This window comes from Bos grunniens, chromosome 23 (assembly GCF_055505025.1).
Source record: "Bos grunniens cultivar Pamir isolate PY7600 chromosome 23, Bosgru_T2T1.0, whole genome shotgun sequence".
NCBI lineage: Eukaryota > Metazoa > Chordata > Mammalia > Artiodactyla > Bovidae > Bos > Bos grunniens.
Window position 1 is genome coordinate 51,528,935 of NC_141187.1, and position 16,511 is coordinate 51,545,445.

At 47.2% G+C, this 16,511-nt stretch overlaps 1 long non-coding RNA gene across 20 annotated transcripts in view; it reads left to right on the forward strand.

The window, feature by feature from the left end:
- The window catches only part of LOC147347826 (uncharacterized), a 45,482-nt gene extending 37,147 nt beyond the window's left edge, over nt 1-8,335 (forward strand). For 9 of the 20 annotated variants that reach the window (XR_015152592.1, XR_015152598.1, XR_015152584.1 and 6 more), the window contains 2 exons: nt 450-7,219; nt 7,308-8,335. This is a non-coding gene — a long non-coding RNA (uncharacterized LOC147347826). The remainder of the gene's footprint in view (nt 1-449; nt 7,220-7,307) is intronic. The other 11 variants (XR_015152599.1, XR_015152585.1, XR_015152588.1 and 8 more) reach the window with 7 other exon arrangements.
- Nucleotides 8,336-16,511: the final 8,176 nt, after the last annotated feature.

Sequence of the window (16,511 nt, forward strand, 5' to 3'; positions counted from 1 at the left end):
CATTTTTTTTTTAATTTCACGATTTCACACTTTATTCGTCTTTTCCGCCATTCCTACTTTGCCCCACCTGCTCAGGTTTGAGTCCAGAAAGATGTATCTTTAGGAAGCAGATCAAGGTTTGGCACCCACCCTGGGGACAGAATAGAAAATGCCATGGAAACAATTATAGATTCCAGTTCAACAAGTAAAAATAACACATCTCCGTTTTAGCTGATGCCTTCTTAGAGTAAAACAATTAAAACCATGGCCTTAAAGCACTTGGAGGCCTAGCTTTTACTGCAGCACCACAGAGGCTCTTTAAAGAAAGACTGACCACGGTGGCTTCCTCGCAGGGACACACCCGGTGTGCGTGACGACCCGGAACAGGCTGTACCTCCTTTTTAGCCAGAATGAAGATAAAGCCAGACCATCTGGCCTGGCAAGGATCTGATGTCTTCTCTGTCCCGTAGGTAGACAGGAGCCACTGAACGTAGGCTCAGACACACATTTTAAACTTCTAAAAGGGAAGGAGAACCTCCAGTGATGAGCCCAAGTCGTTCGCCAGAAGCAAGCTCGCGGTCGGAGGAACAGCCGTGGGTGTTTCAGAGACGGGTGGTGTGGCTCTGCCTATTAACATCTGGTGCTCGGAGCCCTGCATGTAGGAACTCGTGTTCCTGTGGGAGAGGGTGGGGTCGTACCCCTCTGCTTCCTTGAGCCTCTGCTTCCAATTCACACCCGACTCTCCTTTGGCCTTCAGTACTTTCTCACGTCAAAAACTGATTATCTTCCATGAAGATGGGAAGCAAATCTTGGCTCCTGCCAGCTCCAGGCCTTTGATCCACCCAGTGGATCCTGCCTCCTGCCTCAAATCTTAGCAGGAGAATTTGATGTTCACGGCACAGCTCTCAGGACGGGAGGCTGAAGACGTGACAGAGGAGGCAGATGCAGATACGACGAAGCTGACTCAGCTGCTGAGAGGCTGACCCCCAGCTCCTGCCACGCGGCTCCCCTTGTCTGACGCTGGCCAGGCTGGCGGACCGAGCTGGTCTCCTCAGGGCCGAGCTAGCCAACCCCTCAGGGATCCCAGGAATCACACCTGCAGCTTGGGTCCTGCAGGCCTGGCCTCAGACAAGCGGGGCGGAGCTCAGCTATCACCAGCCCCGCACACCGGCCCTGCCCGAAAGGACCAGGTCTTGTGCCGAAGCCTTACATGCACACACATCCCAGACGTTCCTCAGAAGCAGCTACCAAGCACTCGCTCGCGGTCCAGGGGCCAGACTGAGGTGTGACCCCACGGTCTGGGTTGCTGGTGTCCACTGCTGGGCAGTGAAAGGCCCTGTCCCATTTCTGCACTTCCTCTCTGCCCCGCTGAGGTGAGATCCTTAGAGCCGTGGGTTTTGGGCTCCTTGCAAACACTCTGACTATAATAATCATCCACAAGAACATTAATAAATGTTAAAAGAAAACAAGGACAGAAAGAGAAAGAAGCTGGTAATAGTTTGAAATGCGTATGAGAAAATGTAACGATACTTTCAAAATGATGGCGCTGTTTCCTGTTTGTTTTCTATCGAGATTTATATACACCACATGTTCCCCCCGCGCCCCTGGTCTCAAGTCCTCCCTTGGAAGCATGTCCATGGTGGCTAGAGGCTGTCTATGGAGTGTGGTGTCAAACTTTTCGTAAATCAAGGGTGTGATGCGTCCGTCCTCCCTGTGGTCTTGGAACCCGAAGACACAGAATGTGTGCTGTCCCCTAATTTCTCCCGGCATCTCCCTCACTGGCTTGCTGGTGGACACTCCCTCTCTGTCCAAACCCATCCTGCAGGCTGGCCTTAACTGTCCCTGGAGAACATGCGGTGCCTTTGCAGTCCCAGAATGCTGGGAACAGGGAGCAGTGGCTTCTCCTGGACTCTGGAGATGCTCCCCGTCTGACTCACACATTTTCCAGCCTCCCACCCACCTCCCAGTCCGCCCTGATGCTGGTGACTCTCACACGCCCCAGCCCAGGTCAGAACGCCCCTCCTAAGCATCTTATCATTGACTTCCCAGCCCCGCTCACCATCCCGGTTCTGGGTCAGTGTCTGTGAGGGTCAAGCTGAGCTGCCCACCCCACTGGGTTTCTGCAGTACCTCCTGAAGAGGAGCTTGGTGAATGTCTGCCGGCTGAAGGAATGATGCCTTAGCAGCCAGGCCGGCCCCTGCATTTAACACTCTGCGGCCATCCTTACTGTTCAACCCACTTGGGTCAGCTCTGTCCACTCCCGGGCACCCAGGCACTCCGCCTTGGAAGCCCCGCCCCCTTCCTGCATCCTAGTCACCTCCTCCAGCCCCGCCCAGCTCCTTACACATCCCAACCCCTACTATCTGACCCTCTGTGAGTTTTCCCACCTGCGAGTTCCTGGGGGGCTCCCTGCACAACTGACAAGGCCTTCATCACACACCACCTCTCCCAGGACCTGAATGGTCCCCGTGTTTGTATCTGGGAAGTGAAAGTGTTTGCTTCTCAGTCGTGTCTGACTCTTTGAGACCCCATGGACTATAGCCGCCAGGCTCTTCTGTCCACAGGATTCTCCAGGCAAGAATACTGGAGGGGGTTGCCATTCCCTCTCCAGGGGCTCTTCCTGACCCAGGGATTGAACCCATGTCTCCTTCACTGGCAAGCAAATTCTTTACCACTGAGCCACCCGGGAAACCCTAACAGGATATAGGAAGTGTTAAATATTTTATAAGATGAAAAAAGTTCAGGATTGACTATCATTTGAGTAAATATTTCATATTATTGGTTCAAACAAATTTTCATTATTCTATTGAACAAAGAGTGCCCTATCTGCAAGATATCAGGTGGAACATTTGTTTGTGTGTATGATTTATTATTTTTTGGAAAATCTGATAGTTCTGCAAAAATTACATTTTAATGGATCAACATCACAGCCTGTGCTGCTCTGGATCTTCTGAGTTATGAGCCCCTGTGGACCAGCTTGCCCTTCTTGCAGAAATAAGTGCCAGACAGGGAAGGACAAAAAGCCTTGTGAGCTTAAGGGACTTGGTTTATCATTAACTTGAATTTATCTTGTTGTTTCACACATCCTCCTGCAGCAAAGATCCCAACCAAGACTTGGGGTGGGTGAGGGATACAGCTGTCATCTGTAAGATGAGAAAATCTCCAGTACTTTGGCCACCTGATGGGAAGAGCCAACTCATTGGAAAAGACCCTGATGCTGGGCAAGACTGAAGGCAGGAGGAGAAGGGGGCAACAGAGGATGAGACGGTTGGATGGCTTCACTGACTCAACGGGCATGAGTTTAAGCAAGCGCCGGGAGACGGCGAGGGATAGTGAGGGAGCCTAGCGTGCTGTCCACGGAGCTGGAAAGACTCGGCCATGACTGAGCCTGCGCAGCACAATGAGGTTTTATAGACAGAGCCCGGCCTCATCCTCTGCAGCCCTCCTGGGTCACATGCGAGCCTCTGTGCACCTGTTTGTCCCACTAGTATCTGAATTCTCCAGAAGGGAAGTACTTTTGTCTCTGCAGACTCCACACCACGCACAGCCTCCCTCCACCTCCAGCTGTGGCCCGCCACACCGTGGTCCTTACCCACTGTTGCTCTGTGTCAGCGAGCGCTAGTGAAGGGCACCACAGAGAGAGGGGAGCTTTCTCAGAGACACCCCCGCAGGGGATCAGTGAGCAGAACCCTCTGGACTTCCAAGAGAACCACCTGCTGGGGTCTGGGCTAAAGCTGAGCAGCTGGTTTGCAAGATGCAAAGGGCAGACCTGGGCAGCACTTGGTGGTGAAGCATCTTGCCGTGGGGAGCCCACCCCCATGTCCAGAACCCTCGGCCAACTGGGCAAGGCAGAGGTGACGTCTGCTCTGGGGGAGACGTGTGGTGAGGCTGAGCCCTGGCCGCCGCCTGGACTGCAAACAGCACGGTGAAGCCAGCGTCCTCTCAGGCTGGGCAGAGGCTCCAGAGTCGCCTGTGAGTGTATGCGGTTTACCGGTGTCCTTGAGGGGCTGGGGCCATGAAGCACCACCTCACTTCCGTCTCCCCTTCATTCCTCAGGGTTGGAATTTGGGGAAGGCAGCCAGCCAAAAAGCTGAATTTCCTTGTCTCCCCGTGGATGGTGCAGTTCGTAAGATTTCAGCAGGAGTTGAGGGGTCCACCTCCTCCATCCCCCCGGATGTCTCTACAGCAGCTGTAAAGCCTGGACATCCCTACAGCAGCAGCAGCCATTCTCCACCGAAGACAGACACCTTGAGCAGGCACAGAAGACGAGACGTCGACAGGGTCGCTGGTGACGTCACGGGACCACCTGCGGCCACGGACACCGACCTTCAGACGCGTTTATGTGGGAGACCAAGGAAACAGCGCACAGAAGGCTGCGTGTTGACCCCTGGCGCACACGGTTCCTCTATAACCCTCACATCCCCGCTGCTGGGACCGCTTGCCTTGTGAGCTGGTGGCCCGCCGTGTGTTTCTGATGTGCTGTTCACACGGCCCCGTAGAGACACAGGACTCAGCCTCCCTCCACCTCCAGCTATGGCCACGTCCGTCGGGTCCCAGGCTCTCTGCCTGGACTGTCCATCATTTAAGTGCCCGGAGAAGCAAGCCTCCAGGCTCGCCAGCCACTTGTGACATCAGCCAGCTGGGTCTTCAGGTCTTCCCTGAACCCACTGTGCCCGGGGGTGGGACTCTGGGGGATGGGTTCATGGACCTTTTAGTTTAGACTCAGAGGAACCACATAGCTGGGAGTCTACTTCTCCCTGTTACTCATATTACTTTCCTTCCTCAAAGATAGTCACCTTTGACTTTGAGTTTTAATTGCTTATGTTTAAATCTTCCAGTTTGCAGTCGACACAAAGATTTCCTGGGGAGTGGATGCCAGACTCAGAGAGAAAAGTAGGGAAGCTTTGTGATGGCCTTGGAGGAAGAAGGGCGTTCACAGCAAGATACAGCTCTGGGGTAGGGGGGCTTCAAGGTACCAGGATTCAAGTTTTCCAACAGGAAGGAGCTTCTGCAGTAGATCCGAGAGCGTCGCCTTCTAAGAAGATCTAGAGGAAGCTGTGAGCATCCTTCTGGCCCCAGTGAAACAGGGTCTTTCTGCAGGTCTGGCCCAGGATATTGTGTGTGAAGGTGAGCAAGCTGACGGAAGTGCAAAGAATCCACACACCGCGATCGAAACAGTAGAGAAAGAGGCCTGAGCGGGTGTGCTCACCTGGACTTTGGGAGCCAGCGAGAACTGGGTTCAAATCCCTCTCTCGCCACATGCACACCGTCCAGCCAGCAGGCTTGTTTTGAGGATGAAATGAGGAGCTGTGTGTAGAGGCCTGGCCGTCCAGAACTCAGGGTCGCGGAGTGGGGTTGGTGAGCACGGCCATGGTGGGTATGGGCTTTGCTGTCTGGGAGGCGGTGGTCTGACTCGAGTTCCTGTGCTGCGACCTCAAACAGATCAGCTGGCCTTTCTAAGCTTCAGTGATTGGAGTTGCAAAATGAGGGCAATAATGCGTCTTACTGAGGGTTCTTGGGGGAACAGATGCCATGGTGCATGTCCTGCAAGCGCTTAGCGGACGCCTGAAACAGAGCAAGACCTCGGTAAGCCATGCTGCCCAGCAGCCTCCCTGTCCTCCCCTTCCCTTCTCCCCCTCCCTCATCTCTTCCCTGCCCTCCTTTCTCCTCCCCCTCCTCCCTCCCCTCCTCCCCCTCCTCCATCTTTTCCCTGACCCCATCTCTCCTCCAGCTCCTCCCCCTCCTCCCCTCCCCCTCCTCCTCCTTCTCTTTCTTTTCCGCTTCAATGACAGGAAAGAGCAGAGCCTTTTCTTCTTTACATCTAAGAATACTCTCTTCACACCCTCCTTGAACTGGAAAAACTTGTGTGTCCTGTGACGTCAGATGTTCTTCGCACAGGGTGAGGTGGGGCCATGTGACTAGTTATGGCCCGTGAGCTGCTGGCAGCAGCAATGTGTATCATCCAGGTCAGAGTGAGCTCTGATTCTCCAGCGGCCTGCTTCCCTGCCCTGGAGCCACACGCTGAGATGGTCACAGGGCTCTGGACCTCCACCACCTCCATCAGCTTGGGTTCCTGCGTAGCCATTTGGACCCATGTTGGCTCAGCTGCTAGATTCTGAGGTTGACCTGTTGCAGCAGAGACATGACTTTGCCAACAAAGGTCTGTCTAGTCAAAGCTTTGGTTTTTCCAGTAGTCATGTATGGATGTGAGAGTTGGACTATAAAGAAAGCTGAGCACCAAGAAATTGATGCTTTTTTTTTTTTGCTTTTTTAAAAAAAATTTATTTATTTAATTGGAGGCTAATTACTTTACAATATTGCAGTGGTTTTTGCCATACATTGACGTGAATCAGCCATGGGTGTACATGTGTTCCCTATCCTGAACCCCCCTCCACCTCCCTCCCCATCCCATCCCACAGGGTCATCCCAGTGCACCAGCCCTGAGCACCCTGTCTCATGCATTGAACCTGGACTGGTGATCTATCTCACATATGATAATATACATGTTTCATGCTTTTGAACTGTGGTGTTGGAGAAGACTCTTGAGAGTCTCTAGGACTGCAAGGAGGTCCAAACCAGTCTATCCTAAAGGAGATCAGTCCTGGGTGTTCATTGGAAGGACTGATGCTGAAGCTGAAACTCCAATACTTTGGCCACCTCATGCGAAGAGTTGACTCATTGGAAAAGACCCTGATGCTGGGAGGGATTGGGGGCAGGAGGAGAAGGGGACACCAGAGGATGAGATGGCTGGATGGCATCACCGACTCAATGGTGCGAGTTTGAGTGAACTCTGAGAGATAGTGGAGGACAGGTAAGCCTGACGTGCTGCAGTCCATGGGGTCACAAAGAGTCGGACACGAATGAGCAACTGAACTGAACTGGCTCAGCCGCTGGATTCTGAGGCTGATCTGCAGCACCAGCACAGCCTACCTTACCCTGACCAGTAGAAGCAATTGCCCCAGCTGTTGGTATGAGTTACATGAGAAAGAATCTCCAAATTATCTCTGGGTCACATAAGCTCTCTAAGTGCTAGGTTACAAAACAAGTTTATTCTGGACTTTGTAGACCCCCCCACCCCGCTTTATTTTTAGATTTTTTTTTTGACATGGACCGTTTTTAAAGCCTTTACTGAATTTGTTACAATATTGCTTCCATTTTATATTTCAGTTTATTGGCTGCAAGGCCTGTGGAATCCTAGCTCCCCAACCAGGGACTGAACCCACCCTCCTAGCGCTGGAAGGTGAGGTCTAAGCCACACTTTACTATATTCATATTCTTTGTGAAGCTCCAAGGTTTTCCAAAATAATTTGATGACTGGTTTTTTTAAGCATGTTTTAAAGGTCTGTCCTTCCCTGGTGGCTCAGAGGTTAAAGCGTCTGCCTGAAATGCTGGAGACTCAGGTTCAATCCCTGGGTCGGGAAGATCCCTTGGAGAAGGAAATGGCAACCCACTGCAGTATTCTTGCCTGGAGAATCCCAAGGACAGATGGGCCTGGCATGCTGCAGTCCATGGGATGGCAAAGAGTCGGACACAACTGAGCGACTTCACTTCACTTTAAAGGTCTAGTGTTCTAGAAAGCACGTTTTGGGAAAGGCTGACCGGGCCAGTGCATTTGCTTTAGGTGACTGTGTCCTCCTGAGACCCCCGCTATCCTTGTTCCACAACTGCCAGGTAAATATGAACAATACTAATACATTCCTCACCTTCCCTCCTTAGCCCTCTTCCGCTGTGCTGACTCCATCTTCATTCTTTTCTTCTGAATCCCATATTGCTGAGCCCGCTGGAGTAAGCTGAGAGCTGGAGCCGCAGGGCCAAGAGCTTCCAGCATCTGTAACCTTTCACTTCACCTCCAGTCAATTCCCTGCAAACCTCCGTCCACAGTTGTTCATGTTTTCACTCTCCTGGAACCTCCAGCTTGCCCCCAGCCCCTTCTCTCAGCAGAAGAACTCGATGCCCACTTCACTGAAAGGACTGGGTCACCCACTGCAAACCCCCGACCTGTTCTCCCCTCATATTATGAGGATCATTGCCTTCTGTCTTATTTCTAAAAGAAGGATTTGGGCTTCCCTGGTGGCTCAGTGGTCAAGAATCCTCCTGCCAATGCAGGAGACATGGGTTCGAGCCCTGATCTTAGAAGATTCCACATCCCTCGGAGCAACTGAGCCCGTGTGCCTCAAGTACTGAGCCTGTGCTCTGGAGCCCGAGAGCTGCGACCACGAAGTCCACGAGCCCTAGAGCCTGTGCTCCGCAGCAGAAGCCGCCACAATGAGAGCAGCCCCTAACGGACAACTAGAGAAAAGCCCATGCAGCAATGGAGACCAGCACAGAAATAAAAGCAAAAATAAATAAACAAAATTATTTTTAAAATAATAAAAGAAAGACCTGTTTGCTAATGTTTTTACATCTGCTTCATATACTTGACTTTTGTAATAGTGTTATGGAATAAGATGTTTCAAAAACTGTTTATGTCCATGCTCAGGCTTTTTCCCCTGCCTTAGGAAACACCCGAAGTTGGTGTGTATTTTCCCATGCATGATTTTGTATCTTTATTTCGTATGGTTCACAAATACATTGTGTTTTGCATATTTTAAAACTTTTTTTTAAATGGCATCATACTGTATGCATCCTTGTGCAACTTGCTTTGTGGCTCAGTATTCAGTTCAGTTCATTTCAGTTCATTTCAGTTGCTCAGTCATGTCCGACTCTGCGACCTCATGAATCGCAGCACGCCAGGCCTCCCTGTCCATCACCAACTCCCGGAGTTCACTCAGACTCACGTCCCTCGAGTTGGTGATGCCATCCAGCCATCTCATCCTCTGTTGTCCCCTTCTCCTCCTGCCCCCAATCCCTCCCAGCATCAGGGTCTTTGCCAATGAGTCAGCTCTTTGCATCAGGTGGCCAAAGTACTGGAGTTTCAGCTTCAACATCAGTCCTTCCAATGAACACCCAGGACTATCTCCTTCAGAATGGACTGGTTGGATCTCCTTGCAGTCCAAGGGACTCTCAAGAGTCTTCTCCAACACCACAGTTCAAATGCATCAATTCTTCGGTGCTCAGCTTTCTTCACAGTCCAACTCTCACATCCATACATGACCCCTGGAAAAACCATAGCCTTGACTAGATGGACCTTTGTTGGCAAAGTAATGTCTCTGCTTTTGAATATGCTATCTAAGTTGATCATAACTTTCCTTCCAAGGAGTAAGCGTATTTTAATTTCATAGCTGCAATCACCATCTGCAGTGATTTTGGAGCTTAAAAAAATAAAGTCAGCCACTGTTTCTACTGTTTCCCATCTATTTCCCATGAAGTGATGGGACCAGATGCCATGATCTTGGTTTTCTGAATGTTGAGCTTTAAGCCAACTTTTTCACTCTCCTCTTTCACTTTCGTCAAGAAGCTTTTTAGTTCTTCTTCACTTTCTGCCATAGGGGTGGTGTCATCTGCATATCTGAGATTATTGATATTTCTTCCCGGCAATCTTGATTCCAGCTTGTGCTTCTTCCAGCCCAGCGTTTCTCATGGTGTATTCTGCATATAAGTTAAATAAGCAGGGTGACAATATACAGCCTTGATGAACTCCTTTTCCTATTTGGAACCAGTCTGTTCCATGTCCAGTTCTAACTGTTGCTTCCTGACCTGCATATAGGTTTCTTAGGTCTGAAATTTTAATTTACTGAAATTGTAGATGTAATTAATATATGTTAACTGCTCTGTGCACTCCATCAATTATTGCATCCGTAGCTTCTTTATCTATCCTCCTATGAATGAAAAGTTTGCCTATTATTCTTGTACATATTTCTTTGTCTTCATTTCTTCTTTGCTCACTTCACCAAACTGGCCAAAATGAAAAGTTCAATAACACTAAGTGTGGTAAGGAAATGGAGAAATGTAATCTCTGTGCATGGGATTCTGTACATCTGCTTGGGAGACCAACCCAGCGATGCTCGGCACTAGTGATGATCAAAGGTCCATTTTGTATTTTGTTTAGGAAACATTCAGAATGACTTTTGTTTGGTTCTACCTTATCAATTTCTGTGGCAAGTAAATAGCTTCTTACTCTAGTTGTCTCAAACACTGAGAAATGCTCTGTCACTTTTATGCTTTTTGAGCAACAGAGACTCCAGAGGGCCGGGAAACCATTTAAAGAGTTTAAATCTTTTTGAGCATGTTTATTGTAAATTCAGGTGTAAATGAAAATATTACTAGAAAGTAAGTAACGAAACTGATCTTTCTTTACACCCTATACTGGTGATGCCTTATGACCTTGCACAGTTATTCAAAGCATGTTTTATCAAGTAGTTCCCCAGCCTCTCCACCCCGGGGAGGCTCTAAACACCCAACCCCTCCACTCTCCCCCTTCTCTTTGCTCTGATACTGTCGCCTCTCTCTCCCCCTGTCTCTCAATGTACCCTTCATTTGGGTAACAAACAACAGCAACAGCAAAAAAAAACCCCAAAAACCTAGTGATTCTTGATCCTGGCTGCTGATTGAAGAACCACCTAGGAACTTTCAAAAACACCAGTCCCTGGGATTCACCTCCAAAGATCCTGATTAGGTTGGATTTAAAGCCCTGGTGTTGTACAGTTCAACAAAGGTGCTGGTGGTTAAACTTGCCTGCCAGAGCAGAAGATGCAAGTTTGATCCCTGGGTTGGGAAGATCCCCTGGAGAAGGAAATGGCAACCCACTGCAGTATTCTTGCCTGGAGAATCCCAAGGATAGAGGAGCCTGGCTGGCTACAGTCCAGGGGGATGCAAAGAATTGCACCGACCAGAGCGTCTTAGCAGACACAGCACATTACACAATTCAACTCACCAATATAGAGGTTTACACGAGGCGCTCACTCAAAGACACACCTGCATATAATACCCATTTCTATCGTCTTCATCTTTCACCTTGTTTTGGAATCTGTAACACGGGCAAAGTTTTCACGTGAATCACTCCCGCTGACTAAGGGTATGAATTTGGAGAAATTTCTTCATCATGGTGTCCTACATTTCCCCCTCATCTGTAAAACAGAGGTAATAATCACAACATACTTTTCAGGGCTATTGCAAGCACCAAATTAAATTATACATGCAAGTAAATGGAAAGCAATTTACAAATGTTAATTATTACGAGTCTCCCTGCTCAACATTACCATATGTTGTTTGAATTACAGCTTCTGTACATGTTGAATGGTTGTAATTTCCTGTTTATTTTTTGGATGTATCTTTATAGTTAGAGTCTAAACCTCAATTCAATTAAGATTTTTTTAAGGGAAAAAGCAAGACCTACAATTCTTTGGAATATTTTATTCTCTCCATTTCCAGTGACAAAGTGAGAGTCAAATAACATTGAGTTGGATATATTAACAGAAACATAGTTTATAGTTTTAAAGATGTTCTTCTGAAGCAGTAAATATTAACACTGGCTAGGACATTTTGGGCACACACTCATATATGTCCATATATATGTACATATGTATACACATATTCGTATAGAACCTATAGCAGGAGCATATCTCTGGACGTGAAGATCTCTGATCTTTCCCTGTCTGCATTTCTCTTTTTCCTTTCTGCCACTCTCAATCAGATAACGTGACCCATTGACACTTGATTAACCGTCTGAGGGGAGGGTTGTGTCAGGATCGACAGCACAGATCATTTTGCAAGCCATTTTTACTTTGGTTTCTAAAAGTCCAAGCCTAGAGCAGGTGAAGGGATTTAAGGCACAGACAAAACCCCTGCTAGAAAGCGTGGAGAACACAGAATTTCCCGTCCCCAGGCAAGAAAAAGATCTACCTGGGCTCAGGAGGCAAGTTAGCAGAAAAGCTTCCAGCGAGGTGGCAAGACCCTGAAGGAGGAGGCTGTGTGGGGCATCTAGGGAGGCGGGCCACTTTGGGAAGATTCCAGTGTCCCCACCATGACTCAGAAAGGAAGAGCACATCTGGACCTGAGGACGTGGATGGTCTCCATGGCAACTTGTGGGCAGATGACAAAGGAGGGGATTTTCCTGTAATTCCCCAAGTCTTGCTGCTGCCGAGGGTCCTGCAATGACGCTCCAGCCATTGTAGTGGAGGCAGAAGTTCATGAAGGTGAGACTAACATGCCTTCCTAGCTTATGAGTCAAATAGAAAGTAAACTGGCCAAGAAGGTAAAGAAACTTATATTACGTGGACATTTGGAAATGCGGGCTGTCATTCAAAACACTACCACTTATATGCTATGCATATGTGCTTAAGCTGTTTATAGCTACACACACGCATAAAACAATTCAAGGTGTTCTGCCAGAAATGACGTTTGCATTTTCCTTTCTTCTCTAGAAGGGAAAATGCCCAGGCATCCCCGTGGAACCCTGGTTGTAGGTCCACCACTGTGGAGTCCTGGTGCCCGGCAAACACCACCTTGAGATGCTTCCGCAACGTGACCGCTTCTTAGAGAAATGCAGAGTAAACCACATATAATATTGCTGAGGAACACTATTATATTAATGTCAATATTTTGCCATTGCTGTCGTGTTTTGCTAAGAGGGGAGTTGACATACAGTTTTATGGTAAATTAAGAATGATAAATGGAAAATTAAGAATGATAAAATGAATGCTGTCTCATTAACAATGACAAACTGACATAATGACAGCCAGTGGCTAATGCTTTCAGCAGCGGGGAATGGCTGGGTTGTGTAAAATGACTCTTAAAATGAAGGCAGTTGAGCGTTCCTCCTGTGTACCCTGGAGCATACACCCTCAGAGACTCTATTTTTCTCTTTGCCCTTCTTCCCACCTGCGATGCAGCTGAGACGTCTGTTAATAGAGACGGCTCTCTGTGATGCAGCAGAGTTTTCAGTCTTGAAGACAAAAGCCACTTGGTGAGGAAGGCAGAGATGGAAGACAGAAGGCACCAGGCTTCTTCATCATTCCTGAAGCGGTTGGCAGCTCCCCTGCCTGCCTGCCTCAAGATTCTTGCTACAAGAGGAAAACAACCCCCTTCAGTCTGAAGTCACTGCGGTTGGTTTTCTGTCTCTTGCAGCTGAATGTCTTCCTCCCTCAAAGCTACGTGCACCGAGATGATGGCTAATATCCTGAGGAAAAAGATACTAGTAATCCCCTGGGCAGAATCAAAATCAACATCCAAAAATTAGGTGCATTTCTACACACACCAGTGATGTACGATCTGAAAAGGAAATTAAGGAAACAGTTCTGTTTACAGTAGTACGAACAGAATAAAATAATTTAGGAATAAGCTTCACCAAGGAGACAAAGGTTTGTACGCTGAAAACTACAAAACGTTGCTGAAATAAATTAGCGAGGACAGTATAAACGGAAAGACAGCCCACGTTATCAGTTAGAAGACTCCGTATTGTTAAGATGTCCATTCTACCCGGAATGATCTGCAGATTCAAAGCAATCTCTATCAAAATCCCCCAAACACTGTTGTTTTTTACAGAAATAGAAAAATATTTTACAATTCATATGAGATCTTGAGGGACATCAAATAACCAAAACGGTTTTTTAAAAGAAGAATAAATATGAAGGCTTCCCCCTCCTTAATTTCAAAGCTTACTACAAATATACAGTAATCGAAACAGAGTGACGGACGTATAGACCGATGGAAGAGAGTAGACAGCCCAGGGGTAACCCCTCAGACATAGAGTCGGACGGCTTTCGACCAGGGTGCCAAGACCGTTCAGTAGGGGAAGAACAGACTTTTCAACAAATTATGCTGGAAACACTGGATATCCACAGGCCAGAGAGTGAAAGTGGCCCCTTATCTTATATCGTATGCAAAAGTTTAACTCAAAGTGGGCCAAAGACCATGACATAAAACTATGAAACTCTTACAGAGGGAAACATATAGAGAAAGTTCTATGACATTGGACTTGGCAATGTTTTCTTGGATATGGTATCAAAAGCATAAGTAGCAGAGAGAAAATAAGATAAATTGGAATGCATCAAAATTTAAAATTTCATGCATCAGAAGAAACTATCTACAGAATGAAAAGATAACCCACAGGACGGGAAGATATAGTTACTAAACATTTGTCTGAAAAGAGTTATTATCCAGGATACCCACAGAACCCCTACGTCCCAATAACAACGAAAATCTTATTTGAAAATGAGCCAAGAACTTGAACAGACATTTCTACAAAGAAGATACACAGATGGCCAGTAAGTACATGAAAGGAGGCTTGACATCACTAGTCATTAGAGAAATGCAGATCAAACCACAATGAGACACTGCTTCACACCGTTAGGATGGCCACTATTAAAAAAAACAAATAAAAAAAACAAAACAGAAAAAACAAGTGCTGATGAAGATGTGATAAAACTGAAACACTTGTGCCCTGTTTCTGGGAATGTAAAGCAGTTTCCACCACTGTGGAAAACAGCACGAAGGCCCCTCAAAAAATCAAAAGGAGGATTGCCATATGATTCAGGAATTCTACTTCTGGGTGTAACCCCCAAATAAGGAAGGCAGCACTCAAGCAGATATTTGCACACCCATGTCATAGTAGCATCATTCTCAGTAGTCAGCAGGTAAGGCAAGCTCAGTGCCCATTGGTAGGTGAATCAGTCAACACAGTCTGCACACTTACAATGGGATTTTAACTCAGTCGTGAAAGTGAGGGAAGTTTCGATACATGCTACCGCATGTGCAAACCTTGAGAATATCGATACTACGCCCAGTGAAATAAGCCAGTCACAAAAGACAAACATTACATAAGTTCATTTAAATGAGGTACACAGGGTTATCAAGCAGTTCATAGACACTGAAGATGGAGCAGAGGTTACCGGAGGCCGGGAAAGGGGTGCGTGGAGGCTAGTATTTGAAGGGTGTGGAGTTTCAGTTTGCGGAGATGAATGCTCTGCAGATGGATGGTGGCATTGGTCACACAACACCGCAAGCTCCTTAGTGTCACTTAACTGTACCCTTAAAGACGGTCAAAAGGGCACATTTTATGTTATACATATTTTATCACAATAAAAAGTTGAAGTCAATATAAACAGAAATTGTAATATTTTCCCCACGTCTCAATGGACTGTTTCATGCACCACCTATGTTCATGTCTCTGCTTGGACAATACTGACCGAGAGGGTCCCTCATCCACCAAAAAGAGTCAAGGTCTCAGACTCCTCTTGCCTTAGTCATTTTGTTGTGAGTATATACACAGGACAACCACAGAACCAGATGGACAACTTTCAAGAAAGTGCACCTGGGAGATTCCACGACTTCTGCCAAGGCAGCCTCCACGTTGCCTGCCCTGCACGCTTACCTCCCGTCTCCCGTACACATGACCGGCGTGTCACAGCTTTGTCGTCCAGCAGTCTGACTTCATGTCACCCTTGTCTAGACACTAAAACTCCTTGAAGAGAACAGTCCAGTGATGTGACCGAGCCGCTTGGTTTCACGCCAACATGCTTTCACCTGTTTATCTGGACCACAGTCAGGGATGCCATTTCTGCACCGAATGAATGGTCATCCCTCAGTATCCCTGGGTTAGAACCTCCCATGCATGCTGCAGTTCTTCCTATTAAATGGCGCAATATTTGCACCTAACCTATGCACATTCTCCTGGATACTTTAAATCCTCTCAAATTACTTCTATACCTAATACAATGTAAATGCTATGTAAATAACTGCCTACATGTAGGAAATTCAAGTTTTGTGTTTGGGAAATATTTGGAATTTTTTAAAAACCATTTTTTTGATCCATGGTTGGTCAAATCTGCGGATGCAGAAACCACAGATATGGAGGGTTGATTGTTCCTTGTTTTTATAAAGAAAAGTGTTCTCCACCTTGAGTGAGTCCCAGGATACTGATTAGTATATTTTCAGATGAACCTGGTCTCAGTGTGTATATGACACAAGATAGGCACATTGTAATTATGTCTTGGAGAAACAAAAATATCCAATTAGGTTGGCTGGGACCCAGCACAGGTGCCTTCTGAGCTGACCAGTGATGGTTAATGGAGCTGCCGGGACCCAGCACAGGTGCCTTCTGAGCTGACCAGTGATGGTTAATGGAGCTGGGGCATCTTGGCATGCTTAATTGGCACATGTGGAACCACCAAGTCCCAGAGATGATTATGGGCTTTGTCTGGATGCCCTTTAATTCCACATTTGTCTCAGCTCCTTGCCAGACCCACATATTTATTTATCGTTCTCTGCGTCTGTTCCCAGAATATTTCTGTTTAGTAGAGAAGCAGTATCAATAAACCCTACTGTGTTAGTTAAGTTTATCAGACAGCAAAATTGCTGGCCATAAATTGTTGATTTTTTAAAATTCTTTTAAAGTATATCTTGTAAAAGACTGATTTCCAATACTAAAAAAAATCTTTTGAATTTGAGTCAACTATGAACTTGTGAAGTCATGTTACGTAAGCTCTTTATATTTGTACCAAGCTTTGAAATTTCCTAAGTCCTCATTTAATTCAACAATAAATATTATGTGCATGCTAAGTCGCTTCAGTCATATCCCACTCTGTGAGACCACATGGACTGAAGCCCGCCAGGCTCCTCTTTCCATGGGGATTCTCCAGGCAAGAATACTGGAG